This window comes from Trachurus japonicus, chromosome 3 (genome assembly GCF_045865225.1).
Source record: "Trachurus japonicus isolate A0001 chromosome 3, Traja_1.0".
Classification (NCBI taxonomy): domain Eukaryota; kingdom Metazoa; phylum Chordata; class Actinopteri; order Carangiformes; family Carangidae; genus Trachurus; species Trachurus japonicus.
Window position 1 is genome coordinate 18,429,830 of NC_140909.1, and position 24,223 is coordinate 18,454,052.

The 24,223-nt window shown below is 40.2% G+C and overlaps 1 protein-coding gene across 2 annotated transcripts in view; it reads right to left on the reverse strand.

Annotated features, from left to right (window-relative positions):
- Positions 1-13,936: 13,936 nt before the first annotated feature.
- The window catches only part of cd276 (CD276 molecule), a 63,048-nt gene continuing 52,761 nt past the window's right edge, over positions 13,937-24,223 (reverse strand). For both annotated transcript variants that reach the window (XM_085765066.1, XM_085765058.1), the window contains exon 8: positions 13,937-14,814. The gene's annotated coding sequence lies outside the window, so the exon portion shown is untranslated. The remainder of the gene's footprint in view (positions 14,815-24,223) is intronic.

Below are 24,223 nucleotides of genomic sequence, written 5' to 3' on the forward strand. Positions count from 1 at the left end.
TTAAATACTGCTTTTTTCATTGTACTAAGGCCAAAGGTCAGAGTACCTGTTTCCTTTAACCCTTAATTATTTCAACCATAGTACTAGCTAGTTATGCAAAATGCACACACACACACAGCTCCTACTCTCTTTTCATTCATCCCAGACATTTAGAAATATGATTTCCTACACAACACATCTGCAATGACAATAAAAGCGTAACCAATTTTGTTCATTTGATGTTTTCCTGTACATATAAAGAAATAAACAAATAGGATCTCTACAATTTGCCACTGGACAATAGACATTTGATTGCCTGTGATAAATGATTGTCATACAAAATTGAACTCATCATACTTACTGATTAATAAAAGGAACAACGGTATGCCATATGAATAACACAGCAACACAAGTTGCAATCTTAAGCAATTGTGCCTGTTTTCCATGCAGCCACTGGTCACAGAACATTTCCTACACTTGCTAAAACATGTTAATCAAGACAGCCATCCGGATGCGTCTGTCAAAAAAAGACCCCTTGAGATATATGCAGTCATGTTGATGGATCACAAACTGAGGACTAAATTTCAGACGTTATACTGTACCAAATCCCCCCAAAACTCACTCTTCACACTTTTTGTGCATAAAAAGAAGCTTTCTAATGATGATCCTTGTGTTTAGTATGGCAGTGGCTCTTTTGGCTCTACCTGTCAGCATTCATTTATCAAGAATTAATCGAATGTGAACCAAACACACCATGACTGACTCCTCACTGTTGCGTTTTGTGGGTAGAAGCTTTACAGCAATTTGCAGCGGGTTAGTATTTAAAGACATGCAAAGTGGGGTCATGAGGAGTTTCACCAGTCCCTCCCGGAGAAGGAACAAAGTATTTTCATTGCCAAACACAGCTGTCAACATCCAATAAAATGTAAAAAAGAAAAAAAGAGAGAGAGAGACACAGCCACCAATATAAAACTTAAATGACCTCACTTTTATTTTCCTCCAGCTAGTCATACAGGAGGGGGGTCATGGAGATGAATGTCACTGAACAGCTGTGTGTATTCATTGCTCTTATCCAGTGTGGTATTCCAAGGTTTATCTGATATGGATTGTTGAGAGCAGAAACACGCCAAGGGAAAGCATGGATAATTTGGCACAAATAGCAAGTAGCCCCTAACCCCACCCCCGTACAGCAAGGCCTAATCTTTTATTGAACAACCTAAATAACACAAATGAATTCGTGCTTCTTTATTTGTAACAATCAAAGGGACCAATCATTATCTTTTAATTACTAGTACCCAGTAGTGGGGCCCATTAAAGTAAAGTAATTAATCTAACACTTTGGCAAGGGAGGGGATCTGTTGTATAAACAGCAAGTTCACTGAATCTGCTTTTCAGCTATAATATTTACACATGAAAAGGCACTGCATAACGAATTAATGGTGCAAGCAAGGACTAAAGTGAGGCAGTACAAACAACTGAAACTAGTCATGACATGTACACCATACAATAGCTTAAATAGGCCGCTGGACTGTATATTTTTTGACATTTCTGTGTATGTTGTGGCTTCATGGCTGAACAAAACATCCCTGGCACAGCGTCTGTAAAGATAAAAGAGCAAAATAAATCAATACAAAATGTGGAATACATATTATGATCATACACACAATGCCTTGCACACCACACATTAGTCTGCATAACACCCACTATTTATATGCCTTGTTAACACATTACTGTGTTGTCTAGCTATGCTGATGATTGATTAACACGTCAAATTAAATCACTGTCAAAGTAACGCTAGCTGTGCTGATATTCCAAACAGTACAATTACAGCCATTAATTGACTGAACCCACTCAGCGCTCAAGGACAACAGGAGATGATCACTAAGATCTCATTTCACCATCTGAATCCACTGCTGTATTTTTTTATTAAACAATTTACAATTGAAGCTGACATTTTCTTATAAATTATTGGAGATGGCTCCAATAATTTAGCTAATTGCTAAAATATTAGGTGGTAATATGTTGGAAGTAGCCTACCTGCTTTCAGCTTGAGGCCAAAAAAAATCAAAATCAAATTAATTTAACAATTAATTTCTGCTCTATTATGATTAAAACCATATCAAGCTAAAAAAAAAAAAAAAGCATTGTCAGCTACGGGAGGTACCAATTTGTACTAAATTTGGTACAGCAAAACAGATTGCGGTAATGAAACCATCAATTACACTATATTTCTTAAATTATGTGAATGAATTATGATACCACTGCAAGTTAGCAAAAACAAGCCTACTGTGATGATAATGGATTGACAGCGCAAGTTACTTCAGAATTAGAATATGTTAAATTTATGCGCTGTCCATGAGATTTTTGTCGTGACTGGAGAATCTCTGTCATGGAAAGCTCCATGAGAATCTGTGTCCTATATCATGACAGACAGGCCGTGAACCCAGTTGCTCTATGTGTTAAATAGTAGCCTAACTGGCTGGTTTACTGACTGCAATATCAATGGGTTTGCTGCATTTACTGTAAGTGGATGTACAGAAATTATTTCATGAAGCAGATTATGTAATTTCCTGATAACAAACGCCATGAAACTCTTTATCTAAAAATACAAACAAAAACTAGAAAGAGCATTTAACGGAAAATGCGTGTGAATCCTGAAAGCCATTGACAAAGACATGCAGAATGACTTGTCCAGCAGGAATCAATCCCATGACCTCATGATCAGTAAACCTTTACTCTGCCACTAGGCCGCAGTGAGCACACACTTAAAGGTGCGTTCACACCGGACCTTTTATTTTTGTCCCTGTCGCTGCATCCCTGTCGCTGCATTCGCTCGTCAATTTGGCACAGAGCCACGGACTCACATTTTCTCTTTGATGACGTCATGCCCACTGCCATGTGTCTCTGTTTACAGCGGCACCACCGGCATTACGGCAGCCAATCAGCGCTGAGCGATGAGCGACTGGCGGCCGGAGAGTTGGGATTTCTCATCTTGAGCGACAGGAGCGACTCAAGCGAAAAAACGCTCCGACGCTCCGTCGCTGTCGCTCCGAGCCCCAGCGTTTTTTCGCCTGGGCGATTAAACGCTCAATCGCTCCTTTGCATTGACTTGATATGTAAACTCGTCGCTCGTTCTAAAAACAAAAGGTCTGGTGTGAACGCACCTTTACCAAGACTGTTGTCATTCATTGTAATGTCATGATGTGCTGCAAACTAGCCTCGCGTCACCAGGCTCTTCAGACAAGCGAAGAGCCTGATGTCCGTTACCTCCGAATTCGTCTGCATTCTGGTTCCTGTCTGTAGCGGATACCGAAATCACCAAATTCACCAAAATAAAAGTGTTCAACAACATAGAACTTATAAAATAAACATTAACTTGTAATACAATAAAAGCAAAAGGTTAACTTAATGGCTCGGGGACTTTCTTGTAAATTATATTCCTTAAATTAAAGAGTTTTACCGCTTTTTATTAGCTTGGTGCTTTTATTTTGACGGAAAGGTCTGTCTCTCTCGCCCTGGATCCGTTTCCTACCAAAACAGCAAGTCAACGGCCCCAGACTAGCTGCAAACTGTGGTACAGCAATCGTCTCTTAACGAGCTGTGACCACCTGTAGCTAATTGAAAGCGGGGGAGGGGAGCTTTCAGCATTCACACTAATAAAGATTACAACAAAGCTGCTGCGTAGCAATGGTCTGGGCCAGGCAATTTTAGGCAAAGTTAGGCAATTTGAAAGTGAAAGTTCCAAAACTATAGCTCATATGGGTGTTTTGTTATGAATTTCTAGATGTGCTGTAAAGCCTCCATCAGGACTATTGTCTTGTGTTTCCAATTGAGGACGTCTGGAATTTTTATGTCTCCTCATCATCCTTACTAGGGCTCAAACCCACAACCTCTCCCACCAAGAACCAGGTTCTAACCATAGACTGTAAAAAGAATGGACGTAGCGTCCGTGATGTCACCCATTGGTTTTGGGGAGTCGTTTTTGTGACTCAAATATGGCCGCCTGAACAGCGCCATGTTGGATTGGCCGGCCGAGAACCCGCCCACTGGCCTCGAAGCAGCTGTCCACGGAGCTGCTTGGACCTGTCACTCAACGTTTCCGCGCCCTAATTGGCCAGAGTTTTAACCTAATAACAGTAAAACGGTAGAGTTAAAAAAAAATTCACCCCCCTCAGAGTGTGTGCGGGGGTAGAAACTATCGATTGAGACGAAAAAACGTTCTGACACCAGGCTTTTAACATGTTTACTGAGGATGTAAAGTCGGCGATTTTAACACGGGGGTCTATGGGGAATGCTCCCTTCTGACACCAGCCCCCAGAGGAATTCGAGGGGATTGCAGTTTTTTGAACGCGGAAGTGAGCTTCACTTCTCAGACCGACAACTGCCCCCTTGGTTCTAACTCACTGAACTAATTGGCTGGAAGTGACACATAGTGTGTGGCCTGTCATTCAAGGAGTCAGTGGCCAGGCAGCAGTTGTCAAGGCAGATTTCAAAAATTGTCAAAATGTCAGAAATACTGTTATCTAAACAAAAATCTGAATATACATATATTGCCTCTTGACAACATGGAAATGTTGGTGATTTGTTTTTAATGATACTGTAAGTGTTTTGCTTCATGAGAGAAAATCTGATGTTTAAAAATGGCACTCTTACATTGACTCCAGTTGCTCCAATGAGAGCAGAATTCAAAACGTTCTTTTTTGTTTTTTCAGGAATATTGAAAACGCATTTAGCAAGAATTAGATGGTAGCTATATTTACAGTATTGCTTACAGTCAAACATTTTCATGCACTGTAGGCTCAATTTTCAATAAATCAAAAATCTGTGTGGATCGTTTGTGTAGGACAGTCTGAAGATGCTCTCTAGCAAGTTTGATGTCAATTAAACAGGGAATGTGTTTTACAGTTTTTGAAAAAAAAACAAAAAAACAACAGAGTGATGAACTTTATAATCTGTAATGAGTTTAAGTGGACAAATGTTTCTGCACTATTGGGTCGACATTTTGGTGAAAGTTTCAAAACTGTAGCATGTACCGTTGGTTTGTTAGGAATTTCCAAAGTTTTTAAATTTAAATGCTTATTGTGCCCTCTCTATCTCACGGCTGTAATTTATCAGCCAAAATCATAAAATACTGAGGAGGTAAGATTGCTCCCAGAATGATATAATAATAATAAATATGCCATGAGAAAAAAAAAATTAAAAAGAGCTGCAGCTAATTACACTCTTTTGCAAACTTTTTTTTCTGCCTCAGGAAAAGCAAAACCATCATCACCATTGGAAGAAAACAACAATGTATGGCTTTAGAGGGAAGATGGTTTGGAGATTTGACAGCTCTGTGGCAATTTGTCAGGGTCGTTCTCCATGAGCGTCTCGACATCGTCCCCACACTTCACACAGGAAATGATTCATCTGCATCCAGGAGAGAAGCAGAGCGCCATTTCTAAATTACCTATGAGTTATCTCCTCAATAACTTCTAATCAGACAGCTGCCGTTTCCTCCACTGTAAACAAAAGTAATTACAGTAGATGTGATGGATGGAAAGAATAAGACAGCTTCTGCATGCTCAGGACCAGTCTGGGACTCTGTAGACCAGAACACTTTAATTAGGGACGGCCTAGCCCAGCACAACTGAATGAGTCTGACAAAGCACACGTTTCAGTTGCTAAAATAAGCCTCTGCCTATGTATTGTCTTTTGTTTTCCCAAGTTTGGGCCAGTGATCTACTTCAGCACCTCTGAAGAAGTTGTTTTGAAAGCCAAACACAATCTAGCACTTCATCCTGATTAAAGGTAATGAGATTTAAATAGAATTTAGGAGAAAAATCAAATATGCAACCGCAACCGAGTCAAACAGTAGCTGCAGTTTTCATTGGATAACCAGGGGCATCATTACTTATTTGCTCTTCAGTGCACTTGGCGATTGATCATTATTTATGAAATGTATAAACTCGGAGCAACTTGGGACACAGATAAACTCCATACCTGATTTGTATTCAATAATTTGTATAGGGACAAAACATACAGCTCTCAGTGCATTGTTTTTACAGTATTGAGCTATCAGGTAAAGGAAGTACAAGAAAACCAACCAAATATTAATTATTACAAAATTGAAATAGTTGTTATTCCCTTTTTTGTTATCTATGAAATAAATACATCAAACTAAATCTGATTTGTGGAGCATAACATGGATTTGTAGTGTTGGCCTTTGTACTGAGGAAATAGGGTTGCGTCCAAGTGCACCCCCTGCAGGACAGGATGTGCCTCAACAGCTGTGGAATTGTGAGGTGCCAAAAAAATTCTGACAGCATGGTGATATATTAAAGACCTGTTTTCAGTTTTGTTTGTCTGAGTTACTTTTCAAATGTCCTCATACCCAGAAATCCGGCTGTCGGTTAAGTGTCCTTCAAAACAACCCCAACAACTGTTCCAAAAGCTCTCTGTGACGTTTGTGTTTAAGATGTGGTAAATATGAGGTGAGTAAAACTAAAGTAATAGAGTAATCACCTTCATGGTCTAAAGAAAAATAAATACTTACTGTTATAGATGATGAAACACAAACCTCAGCCCCCAAGTCAAAGTCAGACAATCTGTACAGCAACAACCTCCCACCCCAGAGGTTTTTGTGGTGGTGGAACAAGGTCATGCCATTGCTGCTGAGAGAGAAGAGTCATTATGTGCATGACCAACACAAACAGCTCATGCACTGAAAAACAATCTGTGTAGTCACCCTGTGGTAGAGAACTGATCCCAATTTAAAACTGTATTTTACAGTAGAAATATTGCGACATGCTGAAGTAATTCTGTTTTACAAGAAGAAGCAGCTCCTTTGATTTTCACTGCAGCTCTGGGGTATCCTTTTTTCTGTGGCTTTGCATGCCCTCCTCAGATCCACTCCCTGCAATACGCCTTGACAAAGTCGAAAATGACCCGAAGATGGGAAGGTATCGACCTGACTTAATGTTACCTTACGTCCCGACATGATGTGACACAGATAAGCGATGATGAAAGTTTAATGACATTACAAGAAAATGCTTTTACTTCACTGAAAACCAAACATGCAGAAATGGATAAAAGGAGTTAATTGAACCAACACTGTTGTGTCAACATTAAATATGAATGAAAGGTTTAAGGTGTCAGAAAACACTGAATCATAAATAGACTTGGGTCTTCATTGATTAGGATTAGGTGTGAGAATATTTTAGCTGTAACGCTGGCAATGGATTCCCAGAACATTTTGAGCCTGAGGCCATCACTACATACAGTAGGTGTCAGACTCAGTAAATGCATTCAGTATTAAGGTTATATCTGAGCTGAGTGCATCCCAAGGTTTTGTGGCAAAATATATTTCAATTTCTTTTATTTGACTTGGCATTGCTTGACCTTTCTTTCTTCCTTGTGTTGGACCTTTGGCTTCACGGACATTGATTATGAAAACATTTCCTTTGATGGTTGTGTGGTATCGAGGCATCCTCAGCCCAACAGTGTATAGCCTATATACTACACCATACACTCGAGCCCCTCCTCTCTGGGTGCAGCTCCACTACCGGTACCCACAATCTTTGATATCTACAGTATGTATTTTCAATATCAAACCACAACACCCTGACTTCTTTTCATGTAATATTGGAAAGAATGATGGTAAGTGAGCATAAGTGCGAGTTGAAGGTGCAGCACACTGAAAGGGCACATGTTTGTGTTGATATAGAGGGCAATGTAGCTGTCACATGCTCATTTGGCAAATCATGGTGTTTAGATGAACTGCCTGGCCAGGTTCAGTTATGAGGGATTTTGTCATTCTATTTTATTTATTTTCCAGGAGCCAAAGCCTGGATCAGTGCCCACGTCAATGGCCAATTTTCAACAGAATAAGTACCATACATGAAATAAGGTCAGGAGCGTTGTGTGCATCTGTTAAATATGAAGGGGAAATATGTGCAAATGTATGAACTCATGCTTACTGCTAGTGCACGTTTAAGGTTTCAATATAGGGAAAAAACCCTTATATATTTTATTTCCAACAGTAGCACAAATTTGTTGTATTTCTGCCTGCCTGCTGTTACAGTAAGCCAATCAGCAAAAAAGAAAAAAAGAAAAGGTTCTCATGGGGCATCGTTTAGCTCAGTGGGTAGAGCCAGCGCCCCATATATAGAGGCTATAGTCCTCACTGCATCCGGCCCCGTATCGAATTCCGACTCGGGCAGCCCTTTGCTGCATGTCATTCCCCTCTCTCTGCCTCCCCGTTTCCTGTCTCTCTCCACTAAAAGGGATCAATTAAAGGCAAAAATGCCCCAAAAATATACTTTAAAAAGAAAAGATTCTCATAATGCCCAATAAGTCTATACCAACATGGATGGGCTTTAACCCAGTTTTGCATAGATAAATGTACTCAGGTCAATGGCATGTGTCATAAACTAAAAGAAAAAAAACCCCTGCAAATACTTGTGTTTCCTTTTCAAGATGTTGAAATTGTTTGCTTCGAGACAGTTCTCTCAGGGGATATCATTTCCTATGCATCGAGGTAAATCCGTTTATCCATTTTCTGCTGTGTACCTTAATCCAGCAGCCCAGACATGTGTCTCCTGAGCCACGTCCCCTCCTGGGGGACCCCAAGACCTTCCCAAACCAATGTGTTCTTGGTCGACCCTGGGGTCTCCTCCCAAGTGGACAAACCCAGGTCACCTCGGCAGGGAACAATCCAAAACAACTGCCCATCCACCCTCAAACTGCTTCTTCCTTCTTAAGTTGCAGTGATACAACTCTAACCTCACTGCACGGACATCCAAGTTCCACACCTTGTCTCGGACAGCCTGTGAAAAAAAAAAAAAAAAACTATTTCAACTGCTTCAATCAGTAATCCTTTTCTTTCTTTACTCAGAGTTTGTGATCTTAGGTGAGCTTTGGAACTGGTAAATCAGGAGCTTTGCCTTCAGTCTCAACTCCCTCTTCACCATGACAGTCTGGTATTATACCTACCACTATATTAATGCAAATCCATGATCATATTCTCTATTTCACTGCTGTAAATATTAGTCGTAGTTTTATTACTGTAGCAATATCAAAAGGTCTGACATGACAGCACAATCTTAAAGCTATATAAAACCCCCTTCAAGGAATTTTGTGTAGGTATATGCGCAGCTGGTATTCTTGAAAAATTTGGATTGAGGCTTTATACTTCTTAGAACCTCACTTCTTCTTTTTTTCTCCATTGTAGCTGAGCATGTCTGCCCTCCCAGCAGAAACCGTCATTGTCTGACTCTGTTAAATCCTTACGCCAACATCTCATGCCCACTAAGGCTGCTTGCCATTCGGTGAGGAGAATAAAATTAATTCAGGTGCTTTTATAATAGTTTTTTTTTGTTTCTTCTCCCACTTTCACATCATAACTCCCTCACCCTTGAATGAATGTATATCTTTGAAAACAGCATACGAAAAAATAACAAAGGCCTTAAGAGCCTTAAAATAATTTCCAAGTTCTTAATTTATGATTCCTTCAATTCATCACACATTTAACTTCATTGACCTAATGTCAGAGTTTTGAACTCCAATGTGATATCTCACCAGTGGTGTGATTAATGAAAGAAGGAGGTGTGTTTGACTGCATTTGTTCTGGTGCTCACACTGATGCTTCTTCAATCCACACACACCATGTTAGCCTTGGAATAATTAACATATACGTATGTATGACCCACTTATTCAACGGTGCTGTTACTTAACCTTTATGAACAAACCCACTGTAGACTACACTAGACTTATACTGCTGGATCTATTGTATTCCCTAAACTTCTCAAATATAATTCTAATAATCACAATTATTGTAATTGTTCTGCTTTGTTTTGTCCTCAGATTTGTCAAAGGTGGTGAAAAATGTATCTCGATTCTCTTCTCGGCTTGCTCACCTAATGGTTAACAGAGCAGTCTGACTTGACCAACGTGATCAACTCTATTACTGAGACATATAGATGAGATGATTAAAACCACTCTCTTGTCTGTCCATTGAATGTGAAGCTACTGCCAACCTAGCACAAAGACAGAAACAGTGGGGGACCAACCTCGCTTCACTAGACATCTAGCACCCGTTATAGCTGTATGGTTAACTACATAGTTTTAGACGTTTGTAATGCTATGGACATGATTTGTGTTTCTAAACTGACCATCATATATGTTTTATTCCCTTGAAGACTAAAAAGGTGAATAATTAGTTTTTAGGGGTCAGACTAGATGTGAAAGCCGAAAAGGTCACAGCAATTCTTCAGAAACTACATAATAAAAAAAAAGCTTTGATAAAAGTCAATTCTTTCCAAGCACTGTGTTGGTCTCATGGGGTACCCACTGCACAAACAGACCTACAGTATAGCCCATTATTTTTCAAATGATTATGATGAAATTGGGATTTTATCTGAAGTCATATTTGTACATTCATATGCGTAACATATGTACATATACATATACAGTATATGCAGCATGAAGGTTTTCTGAGCATTTATGTTCAGAGCACTTGACCTGAAAATACTTTTCAATCGACAATTAGTGTATTGTTGGTATGAAGTGTGCCATTTGACCCTCATACTGACCATTTCACAAGATCATAAAAGAGGCTGATTATTAGCAGTTACCATACAAGTATCAGCTTTCAAAAAACCCATATTTGTAGAATGGCATCACAGTTACTTTGCCTGTTTTATGCTTGGCTCCGGTCACACTGCATACTAAATACATTATCGAACCTCCTCAGGAGAAATAAAACACACCGTAAAATGCCAGTGGTGTCTGCTCCTTAAGCGGTGAACAAACCGGGCAGATCGTAAAAATGATGCAAGCATGCTTAGAAGTCTTAGTTAAGCATTAACGTACTGTTTACATCCACAGTGACTACTGCCCACAGTCTGAGCTATTTCCATGCACCTTTGATAACCTGTGATAGAGTATCCCACCTTTTCATGAATAAACCAATTACACAGTGGTCTTCAATCCTGGTTCTGGTGCTGGCATTCTTTACTACCGTCTCTTGCTTAATTGCATTCACTTGGTCTCCCTTGTGTGAATCAACCCCTGATTAGACCGCTAGAATGAAACAAGCAGAGCTGTGGGTTTAGAGTACTTTGACTGATAGCCACTGACCTAAGGTCTCCCATCCCAAATACAATATAGGCCACTAGCAAGTACAAAAGGGGAAAGCTGCTCTCCTCTCCATTTGACCAAGGTTACATTTAAAAGGAGGGTGCAGATATTATTCATGTAACAGTAGTGAATATTATGTTAGAGGTGCACATGCTAACGTTAGAGTACCTGTTAAACAAAAGGGGAAAGACTAAAGGGGATATTTAAGAGCACAATTAGCATTTACTATGTGCTGAGATTTAAGGAGCACAGCTGGCTCTGTTATACCTACTTTACTAAATCAAGTCAAATGCAGAGTAGCAGGAGTGCTAATATAAATCTATTGTGGTATTTGAACCACAGTCTGAGCCAGGGTATGAGAGCTAGTGGAGTAGGAGCATGGCTGTATTGTTTTGCCTTGAGTGTGGAGTAGCTTTTTGAAAGATGGAAACGTTGGCGTTCTCTCTCTCTCTCTCTCTGCTGAAGTGTTTGTTCAGTCTGTGTTTTTAGCCACAAACATCAGACAGATGTGTTCACAATAACAACATGTACCAACTTGGTGTGTGAGGCGTGCCTCTATGTGTGATCAAAAAACTTACAGGGAACTTGTCGTCGTCTCTCTTCTGGCTCCTCTCTCCGAACATTCACCAAGTGTTGAATTGTGGAATTGCTTAGATAAAGATAAGATATCCCTGTATTGATCCCAGACTGGGAAGTTACAGCGTTTCTGGCTAACTCTGTTTCTTGTTTGTTTCTGTTAGTGTTTCTTGATTGACTCTTAATGCACTCACTCCACCCATTAAATCTAGTATGCACCGGAACATGCAAACGGCAGCAATCAGCTCACTTGCCACTGGACTGGAGCTGGACCAGGTCTGTGCTGTGGAGAGTGGGTGGTGGTTGGATTGGGGGGGTGTGGGGCACTAAACCCCAAAGTGACTGCAGGCACAGTGAATAAGACTGGAAATGGCTGACGCGCACACACTCTGCTCTTAGCGACTGAAACAGAGGAATAAAACAATGTAGAACAAAATCTAAATATACAGCAAATTCACAGAAAAATATCTGATATACTGTATTATTTGATATGTTGCTTCATTTGATGTTATGCTGCTCCAATTTCATTTAGATTGCATCTACCACCTCTGAACATAATGTATTTAAGTTTCAAAGATAAAAACTCTGTAAACAATAAATGGAAATATTTCACTATACCAAACTGTGTGGACTGTCTTAATTTTGTTATCTTGTATGTGTATTTGGATTCAAGGCAATTTAATCTGCTAAACGATTTTTTATGTGTGTGAGATGCTGTCCGAGGCTTGGATGTGGGGGCAACTCAAAACTCTGCCAAGTGTTTTATTTTGATAGATAAATAAAGATGTGGCATTAGCATCTTAAACATTTATCCTCCTGAGCCCAGGTCCGTGAGAGGTGGCATTAAGTGTGATCAATTACAGATGTGAAGGAAAGTTAAGTGAAGAACTATTAACTTGCTGGAGTTGGCAGGTGTAGACAGATGGGATCAGGGGCAGTGCTGCTGACATTATGTATTTGGAGATGTTGAAACTGTAAATTAAAACTTGGTAGTGTAGCTCCATACTTGAAATCCAGTTTGCAGTTGGGCAGAGAAGGATGCTGATTTAATGAAAATCAAATGGGAATCCTCCAAAATCACAGTCCTTCAAGTAAAAGAAAAAAAAAGAGAGAAACAACAACAACACAAAAAATGTTTTTTCTTTCTATTTGATTTCCAGTTGTTTGTCACTCGTGGGGAACAAATGTAATTTGCAGTTAGAGGGAAAGAATGGCTTAGCAAATTAATTAGAGCTTGGCATTTTGCTGCTTTTGTCTCATAAGAATGATTTTTGATTTTTTTTTTAATTTACAAGGTATACATTAAGCAGGGTCTAAAGAAAGAGTGAGCTGCTGAGCTGCTGTTTCACCAGACTTTCTGCGGTTTAACTTTTCCTGCTCCCCCCGCCCCACACAAACATATTTCCCCTGGCCCTCTGTCCCCTCTAATATGCTGTACGATTTAGAAGTCTTTGCAGACATTTCAGTTTTAGGGGACCACTGCTTCCAGTTCCCACTGTCAGAAGAAAGAAAATGTCTTCAAGACTGGCATTTTCTTTCTTAAATCCTATGACATTTTTTTCCCCAGTCTCTGAATGAGAGAATGAGCGCTTCTCAGAGAGGGGCCAACCAAATAAACCCCTCTTTGGGCCTAGAGCCACTAATCTGTAATTTAATTTCAGGCGGGTGTCTGGGCCATGAGGACACACAGCAAGGTCAAGGGCTACTGTACAGAGAGATCTGCACAGTTGGGCACAGCCTGGGGTTTGATCAACAGTCTCATCCAGCTTAGGGAGGAGGACACAGTATGAGTGCGTGTTCCTGTGCATGTGAGCGCGTGGGTGTGTTGGGGAGGTATTTCTGCACTACTTACACAAGTCAGACTTGATGCAAGATAGCTACTTCGCATATGACAGCGACAAACAATCACAGAGAAAATCCATTATTCAAAACAAGTAAAATGTTTGGGATGACTGAGCATCTGCAAACAGAGAGGGATTAGCCCTAAAATAGCACTGCGTCTAACTGGGAACAATTCAACTTGTCAGTGTTGATCTGCATGTAAATGAAATATTTGTATTACTCTGACCATAATTCATGTTTTACTCATTATGTAGAATAGTCTATTTGGCAGATAAATCAACTAATGAAAAAGTGGAGGATGAATTTGAACAGCATGGCTTATCCTGTGGGTGAAGGAATGTCTGTAATAAACTCAACCTTGTTCTGCCTGGACAAGCACAAAGTGGCACTGGGAATGGGACCAATAATTACCAATGACCAGGCAGTTTCACCATGTCTCTTTAATGTAAATAGGCACTGGGTTATCTGACACAAACGGCTTTGGCATTCATACATGGACATATGGCACAGGGACTTGCTCAAGTACCTAAAAAAAGCAGTAAAAACACTCTGTACAGGCCTTAGCCTGGAAGCGATAGAACATTCCACTCCAGCTGTAGCAAACTAGCTGAGATCGTCTGTGTTCATTAAAAACAATTTCTTACATGTAAGGCTGTCAGGTCAGTGAGAATATCAGGGTGTATCCCATGCACCATTTGCAGTTTGTTGGAGCTTAGCTGGCATTCAATTTCAATTCCTTCAAGTTACTGAATATAGGAGAGCGGCACACACTGACAGGTACAAGTTACTCCAACGACAGACACTAATTAGCAAGTGCAGGAGTAATGGGAGAGCCAAGCTCTCTCACTGGCAGAGAGACAGTGATGGCAACTGAGGCAGGGTCATCTCTTTAAGTGTCTCTGGCACATGCCCCATCGCAGCCTATACACAGTGATGTCAGTGACAGAGAAAGGATCCTGTCACATCCAGTAGTTTTCAAACAGAGCTCCCTTTTTTTGCATACTGCATAGAACACAACCCACTCAGCTGCATTCACTCACTGGCGCGGCCCTCCATTGACAGAAAGGGAGGGAAGGGCAATAGAAAATAATGGCACATGATATGTTTATGTGTTTTGATAGAAACTTGGGGGTGGGGGAGTGGGGGGGGAGTCTTAGAAAGAGGATGATGGACTCATCTTCTGCTCAGCCAGGCTTTGACATTCTGTAGGGGACGTTGGAAATAGTCTCCAGGTTGATGGATAGGTGGAGAGGGATTACCCGCCAGACTCATCTCATACCCACCGTCTGGCCCAGACTCCTGGAAAAAGACACAAAAACACAATATGTAGAATGTCAGGTTATTTACCATGGGAGAGGTTATTAGCTTTGGAAAAATAATGAAACACCACAGGGTGGTCACAATAACCGGTGGCTAACCTAATAACTAAAGCAAAAAAGAGTCAATCCCGCTGATAATATTTGAGACCATGTGTAGATTTAATTAAATTAAATCTTCTGCCATTATTATCATCTGAAAGAGAAGATGGAAAAAACAAATTTGGCATCTTTAAATCACAAATAAACCGAAGGAAGGCTGTGTTTCCAAGGATGCAGCAACCTTCAAGTCTCTCTCCATCTAGTCATCCTCTTGTCTGTATATCACAAGTGCCTCTCTGAACTTCTAATGCTTCTCCTCTCTCGTAGCCCCTGTGGACCACCCCACTGCTATCACAGCGAAAGAAATTGTTCTCCCTGCATCATTAAACAGTTTGAATTAACTTGGCTGGAATTTAATTATGTCACACATGAAGCTCTTCTACTTGAAGCCTTTAAAAGCAATATATTGGCTATATGCTTGGAGGTTCAGCTTTTAGATACATTATTCAAGGCAGCCAGCTATATCTGCATGCAACTGGACTCCTAAATGAATACAGTAGGCTGACCCATCAGGATAAATCTTTTAATTTCTGTTTCTTGGTGAGATATGCAACATGAAAAAAAAACCCTGTGAGGAGCTAATAATCTCTGCCTTGTGAGAGTGGAATTTCTGCTCTGCGCTTTGCTTTAGCATGGTTGTCTAAACCCATCATGAATCTGCTTTTGATCTCGATATACTGTAACTTGAATAGCACTGACCTGTGCACTCGGTGAGCAGATGCATTCTCATGTTGTAAGCGCACACTGCGTCTCTCCTAGTATTTCATCACAGGAAATACAAAAATTGTTCTTTTAGTGAGCTTCTCCTGCCTCCTAATTGACACTCATTATCATCCCTTTATTACATTTTACACATGACAGGCTGGTGTGATGTGGATAAATCCTAAATGAAACCCCGAGGGCTTTGCCAGCAGCTTCAAAAGTAAAAACTGATACAGTTATAAAGCCACTGTCACCGAATGATTGGAATCTTTGCAAATTGCAAAGCTCATTGCAAGAGTATCCGTCTTATAAGGCAGGGCTCGATTTGAAATTGCAGTTTGGCTTCCATTTGCTCCCTGTCAGAAGGTAATCCAACTTGCCAATGTATTCATCACCCAGATGAACAAAACACAATTTTCACACATGCATTTTCTCATCAGATTCCTACATGCCCCTAGATAGATCTAAAGACATGTCTCTCAAAGTGGAGTGGGGCTGAAATGAAAGACCCCTACGTTCACCCAGGCACTGGATGAACATCTATAGCAGAATCAATTAAAATGTTAGAAAATAACCGAAACAACCCCCCTCAAAAGATTTGTACTTTTTCTCTGGGATTGTTAACACTGGCAATCAAGAAGTAAACTCCAGCTTAAGTGTTTAAAAGACAGTTTCTCTCTGTCTAAGAATCCAAAGCAGCCATGGCACCGCAGAACCGCTCATCCACTCCCAACACCTGAGACGCAAGCTGATGGACAGATTCATTTACAGCAGGTTCACAGGATTGCACACTAATTTACTCGGGTGATAGGAGATTGTTCACGTAAAAGATACAGCGGCACAGTGGATTCAATCTAATGAACCATTGTAAAGCCACGCCGTGTCCGTTTCTTTCCTAATTTACATTGAAATGTAGGTGCCATATCTCATTCTCTCCGATGGTAACTTCCCCTTCCGACATCAGACACAAGACTATGAAAGTAAATGTTTGGGAATAACCTTGAAGAAGTATTCAGGATAATGAGAAAGTATAGCTTAACCTTGGTGATACTTAAAGATCATTACCAGATGATCAAACACATCATGACAATTTAACTAGGCAAGGATGGATAATTATGAGGTACAGTGTATACTTCTCAAAGAGGATTTACAGACCTGCTTTCATGGTTACATTTACATTTTAACAAATACCCTACAAGTCTTCAAGGAAGAGGGCTGCAACAGAAATAGGATCCCATGGGTCCTGCAGGACACAAATAGTGGAGTGTGGGAGATATTTAAGTAGCCATTAGTATCATCAACATGGGAAGAAATATTAGAAGCTATTATTATTAGGCTTAACCTTGCATGTAGTGCATAGCCTTCAAGTAAACTGTACGGTTTATGCCCCCGACTACGGCAAATAAAGTTGAAAACTGAACCGTCGCTCTCTCTCTCACTAGCCCCTCGTTTTAAGATAATTTCTGGACTCAGTTATACTAATGTACCATAAATTAGCAATCACAGGACTTGGATGAGAAAATTTTAAGCCTGAGCATCATCAAAGTAGACCAATTGACACATTAGATCATGTTTTGTTTGGTCTCTGCACAAAACAATGCTTATAGACTAGCTTATATAACAGCATATTATACTATTTTAAAGAGGATAATGTTTCCTTGTGTGATTTGCATGACTGACCTCAGCTAGCCAATGAACAAGTGTCAAACCACAACTAGCTGTTATTCACTTTGGTCCTGTATCACAAGCTGTTTTATTTAACTAGTGAGCTTTAACCTTATCACATAGGTGAAGTCTTACTGTATTCCATATTTCTGCTGAGCTGTAGACCAACGAGCTGCTGAATGAATATTCTTCAAAATGTCAAACCATTCTTTAGCATTTCTTTTGAGTCGTACACTTCATTAAGATTATGAGTGTCTTTTTCCCTGCAGGGTGAAGCAGAGCTCAAAACCGTGTTTCAGAAATGTATAGAAATCTCTGCAAATATGGAACTGACATAAAGACGGAAAAAAAACAGTGGCTCTGTGGAGTGATAATTCACAATGATCAGTATGAATGATGCAGTAATCCAGCAGCTCTTGTTATAGGCCTCTCCACTTTGTCCCAATAACAATAACCCAGAGTGAGGTGTGTGACAGGTCATTCTGTTACCACTCCATTGTTATTCCAAAGCAGGAGCATACACCACACTCTAACAATCCTTATCAGCTCTTTTTCTATGGTTGAGGCACCCACCCTCGACCTCTCTCCAAAAGCAACCTGCAGCCCTCCTGGTGTTAATTATAAGACCCCCTCCCCCAGAGCCTGGGTGGGACGTGGAAGTGCATTAATCTTGATTCTTCACTTCAGTCTAAAATATCGTTTGAAGAGACTCCTGTGGTAAGCCCCAAAGGCGAGGTGACTCAGTACCAAGAGAAAGGTAGAAAGAAAAGGAAATAGAAAGAGTCACAGTTCATTCTGCGCTCACACTGCAATGCCGGCCTCTTCAATTTACCCTATACTACTTACTCTCTCAGTATGTTAATCTGGATGAATATTTAGGGTGACATGCCATGACCATCTTCCACCTGTGTTGTGATTTATTTGTTGCAGCGTGAAGGTGACTGTCACCTTATATGCTGAACTGAGCATGGCTGAAGGACTGTGACATGTTAACGTCAATGAGTTTACATTCAGTACATTTCAGCCTATAGTGGGTCAATTGTGGGTAACCACTTCTTTTATACAGTGAGTGCACACACATACTATGTGTCTTTTTGCCCGTTTAATAATTTATTAATGTTTCATGGTGTGTAAAAAAAATAGTTTGGTGCCAATTTTACAGCAATAAGCAACTGCTGCCTGATGCACAATTACTGATATCCTACTGTGTTTCTGTATCTTGTTGTTGCCAATGTCACAGACTGTAAAATCAAGGGATGGAAATGACACAGGCGATTGTGTAGTAGCTTAAAACAACACAGAATGCAGAGGAGAAGCAGCAATGAAAAAAAGGTTGCAAGTGATAATAAGTAATTGTCCTCAATAAACATGTTGTTGGAGATAATGTCCAACCCGAGTAACATGATCATTTTAATTTATTGACAGCATTAATTTACTAATGTACCACTAATCATCTGCATGTGACACAATATAAAACAATCGTATCTGATGCCTCGGCTGTAACAAGAACATTCTCACGTCAGTGCCTCTCAGCAGTGCCATTCCTCTGCACTTGGTTTTGAATATCCTCATTATCTCATTAGTTTATCTGCTGCTACAATTAAAATAAAAGTTAGGTAGCATGCAAAGACGTGCATATTTAAACCCCTTTTCACTGAGCATGTGGAACTTCGCGATAATGTGTGCACACTTCAGAAAGCCACACATAAAAGTCATCTCGCCTCTCAATAAACAACATATTTAGCATATTTCCATCCCAGTGGGGGGGCTGTTCAGCGTTTAGGTCTGTGCCATCTGTAAATTCTCTGGTGCAAAACATATCCTCTTTGATAGTCATCCTCTGTAAACAATAGGCTGGTTCGACTTGTGACAAGACTAATTGAGGCTTAAAAACTGAACTCTGGGTATTGCAGGTTACAGCCAATGGGAAATTTCAAATGGGCAAAAGTTCAGAGAAATCCAGAGAAAGACTCAGATATGAGGTGAGGATTTTGTGAATGGTCAGGAGGTGTTGTCTTCAGGCATGTATGCTTCTTCAGACATGTTTTGCAGGGAGGAAAACTGAAAGCAAGTGTCCTGAATGAGGAATATCAAATGATGTTAATATGCCATGACAAAGCCACGACCTAGTGACCACAGTAACCCTACAAAACATACATCTGCTGCAGGGTCACAGGCGCTGGTGGGTGGGCTTGGGCCTTCATGTATACAACATTTATCATGAATAGTTGTCATGGAGACAAAAAATCCAGTGCCTTTTTGCCTTTTATATTACAGTTTTAATCGCTCCATTTGATGTCCATATACTTTGGTGCATCAAGCCTCAGAGAATATACATTAGTGCATGCAGCCTATTTTGATCGTCTCAATAATCACTTCATTTTGCTTAAGTACCATCTGCTTTTTTAAGCATCTATACATTGATTGCATATCTCAACACCACAATGCCCCAGTTGCCTGTATTCATGCATGCACTTCCATTGGTGTGTGTTTTTCAACATCGCCACATCTCTACTCTTGTACACAGTCTCTCATCTGCATTATGAGTAATCTATGGTAGTTAATTGAGCCCAGAGGCAGTTGGTTTCAATGAAGGCTCCTGTGCTTTTCTGGCAAAAAAAAAAAAAAGGAGTAAAAGAGCTCTCTGGAGAAGGCAGCTCTCTGTGGAGAGGCAAACAGAGCAGAACTCCTACTGTGTTCATTAGTTGTCATTGATCACTGATTCAGTCGCTGTGCAGTTCCTACCGCAACTCGCATATTACCAGCTTCGTGTCATAAAAATTAATATTAAGGTACGGAAGTGGAGCTAGCGCAGCATTTTACTCAATATATTTTATTTTTCACTGCACTGTTTTGATGTGGATGGATGTTTGCCAGGGTTTTCAACAGTATGCAGAGATTGCTGTGCAGCACACTTGTCCATTCCACAGTTTTCTGATATCAATATGAGCCACTATATTCGGTTATTGGCTTCCCTCAGAGGCTATCATCGCTGCAACCTATTCCATCACAGGTGATGTACTGTAGAATGAGGCTGCAAGGTATAAAAATGTTGATAAATGGCTGAGACAAAAGCATAAATAATGCAGAGATCAGAGACACTGGATTAGTGAGTCAAACGCCACTTCAAGACACCCCACACCTCCCTGGAAAGGGTCCATCGTAAGTGTCCTGTCTGACATCATCAGTGTCTGCCAGGCTTCACCTGCCACATACAGCAGAGAGGAACTAGAGAAGCTCCCTCCTGTCTCTCCCAGCCCTTCTCTACACTTCCAACCAACTAAATAAAACTGGATCATCTAAAAGTTCACATCTCATCTCCTACATCTGGCTGCAGCTGCCTTTTAAATACACTTAGACCCGTTTTCTGCTTTCAAACTTCTCTCTATTTTACGCCTTTTTTTATCTCCTCCCCATCCTTTGAGAAAAGACTCCCTATGCACAGTCTGTACTTATAAAACCATGACAGAGTAAACCCTGAGCTATTACGGGAAAAAAAGTATAACAATGAGATATATTCTTAGTATGACAGTCCAGAGTTTAAGTGAATATATAGGGGTGAATTAAATCAATATTTCACAGCTGTGCTGAAGGAGCTGGGAAAGTGCCATTATGTAGCACTAATTGCACCTACAGGGTCTATCTTAAAAGAAGCGTCATCTGCATTCTCATTGGAATTCATTGAAAGTCCTCAGGTAGATGACCGGGTGGTCCAAGCTGAGTTTTCTTTATTCCCTTCATGTCTACCTTTGAATATTTATCCTTTTGTTATTTGCAGCCATCTCTGGCTGGGCCAAGGTTCTGTACAGTACTATTCCTTAGTGTCCCTTTACATATAAAAAGAACCAAAAGAGACTTTAAAAGATCTTTTTAAATTTTGAACCCAGGTCTTGTAATTCAATGCAGAACTTCACCTGGAAATTTGTAAGGTTTATTTAGACAATTTTACTACTGATATTTTCCTTTTATGTCAGCTGAGTCAGTTGTGTAATTAATGTATTTAGCTCTAGAGCCCAAAGAACAATAATACTAGCGGATTTCTCTGAAGAGTTGCAGGGAACTAGCATTATTCAGACACTGAGGTTATGCAACAATCAGTGAGTATCCTTCCACTGGCAAAAACAAAGAGAAAAACTTCAAAGGAAAAAGCCAAAAACAGTAGAAAATAACGAGTGACTCACACTGAACATCATTAGTTTTTGGACTATTGTGGATTTTTGGCCCATATTTATAACAGTGGTCTTGACCTTGACTTAACTCTGCTGGGTAAGAAGAGAAGGAAGGAGAACTGAAACCACCCATTTCTTACCTTCATAGTATACTCACAGAATGTTGAGTAGAAGAACCAGGAAAAACAAGACAATGATTAACTACTTGTCTCTTGTCCAAGTTTCCAAAACCACAAGGTTACCACATGGATGTGTATGTGACATTAGTGATTGCACATGGTGAATCTAAGCGAGTAACAATGGCAACAACACAGTGTGCACTATCTGCAAGATATCTAGTGTGCTGCAGACAGTCATTTTCAACTGCACTGTGTTATCTGTGCTTGGAGGAAAGTAATGAAACAATAAAAGTTGGAGTGGATAAACATTAGGAGTGGGAATCACCAGAGGCTCTGCAATACGATATCATCACGATACTTGTGTCTTGATACGATATTATTATGATATTAAAAATATTGCAGTATGCTTTGATATATTGCGATTTATTAGATTTTTTTCAACTGCAAATGATGTCTCCAAATGAAAACTTTGTTAACATCTTTTAATAAGATAAACTTATTATTCTAGATCGATACTTGCCATCTGTATATTGATACAATATTGCCATGCAAAATATCGCAATACTATCGATATTCCCCCCTAACCAAATACACAAAAGTCCTGAATGTGTATCGATAACGTAAAGGTGTATGAAAGCAACGTGCCTCTTGACTCTAAAATGGCTTAATTAAATGCAGAACCTTGCTTTATTAAATAAGATATGCTGCACTCTGCATAAATACATTAATCGATAGCCAAACTGCCACACAAATATTAGAATAATTGATCCAGGATGATTCAGCAGCGGCGAGGTCTACGGGCTAGGGGATATTACCAAGCAATAACAGTCTCAGTGAAGGTCAGTGGATACTACAGTAATGACAAATGTCCTCTCTTTGACTCCTACTGGCCAGACTTTATTTTGGCTAGTTACAGGAAATTACTTTCTGCACCTTCCATCACCTTCTTCTCACTCTACGTGCTGCAGCTTTATGGCAACGACCAATCAGTGTATGGTAATAAAAATCAGGTGTAACTGTACAACCTTGTAATAAAAAGTATTCACACAACTGCTGGTGATGAAAGTGAGAAGCAGAGGCACAGTGAAGAGCATATAGTCCAGACTGCATGCTAATGTGAGATAGTAGTGAGGTAAGTGTGACTCACATACAGTGGTGTGACTGAACATCATCCACTTTATTTTACTCTACCACCTCCGCAACAGATACAGTACGTGCTCATACTATACACACACATACAGTACACAGGCCTGGATGCCAAATATACACAGCATATCAAATCTGTCCTGCGTCTGAGGTGCTGATAAGTTTTAGGAAATATAACTATGAGTACAGGTTTCACTTGTTAGCAAAGTTAAGGTGGAATGGTCTTGAAGAGCAAAATATTGCTAAATCAATCAAACTGTGTCTCATTTTCCGACGAAAGACAGACCAGCTACACCGACCTGTTATCTCTCCAGCACCAGAGTGACAAAAAAACAACAACTTTAGTATGTGTCATATCAGAATTGATGGCGTGCCTCCAAAATGTCTCCAAAAATATCACTATCCAATATCAAAATATGTCCTTTGAACACAAAAACATCCTCCGACCTAACAACTGCTATGATTTGTTGGTTATTCCTGGCCTGCAGAGACCCATGAGCTGGGTTCAGTGAGGGACACAGGCTGACCATGGTTGAGTGAACATGGGGCCACTCCTGGGAGTGACACTGCCAGCACCCTGGCCTGTATCACTGTGGGAAAAGCCTGTCTGTGTACCACCACTGTATTACTGCTGCTGTTCCAGGACCAGGTCACCCTGCCATTAGAGCAGTCTCACTGAAAAAAGAGGCAGCCACACAGTCAACCCTCAGTCAGACAATAACGCATCACTATTACACTCGGACTGATGTCTACCGAACATTCAAACATGGTAAAGACAACACTTTCTCAAGGAGGAAGTGGAAATGTCACCACAAGAATAATGTCCTGCACTGGCATACCATCACTTATCCATGACTGCTCTCCAAAGAACATCTGGATGTCCTTTGTGCACAGTGGGAGGGAACATACAGGCGGTAAGATTTAGTGATATCACGAGTCAGGGGACAGCATGGAGGCACCTCTGACAGGGCAATTCCAGATGATGTTTCTATAATACACTCAGGTAAAGCACCCATCAGGACATTTCTCCACATGTGGTTCCATTTCTCTGGAGCCTGGAAATACAACTACTACTTCAGTTCAAATCAAGAAGGCCATTTACACAACCAGTATCTACAACACTCTATGATGCCCTCACATGCGGTCAGTGCTGGGAGTGTAACTGTCCATGGTGCTGAAAATCTATTCTCCACTTCTTTCCTCCAAGGCTTTACACAATGTAAAATATAACCTATTTTATGTGTTTTTACCTTGAGAGATATTTATTTTTGTGTCATATAAACACACAGTAGTTCTAGTGCTGGTTTCCATTTCAGTTTACTATAGCATGTGTATGCTATGAAAACTAGATTTTACTTAGATCGCAATATTGCATGTCCTGTAAATGGAACCTGTTCTGTGAATTTGCATATGGTGTAATTTTTTTCACTCATCCGACTGTACTGATGACTACTTTGGTGCAAGAGAAAATACTGAAAATAAACTTGCA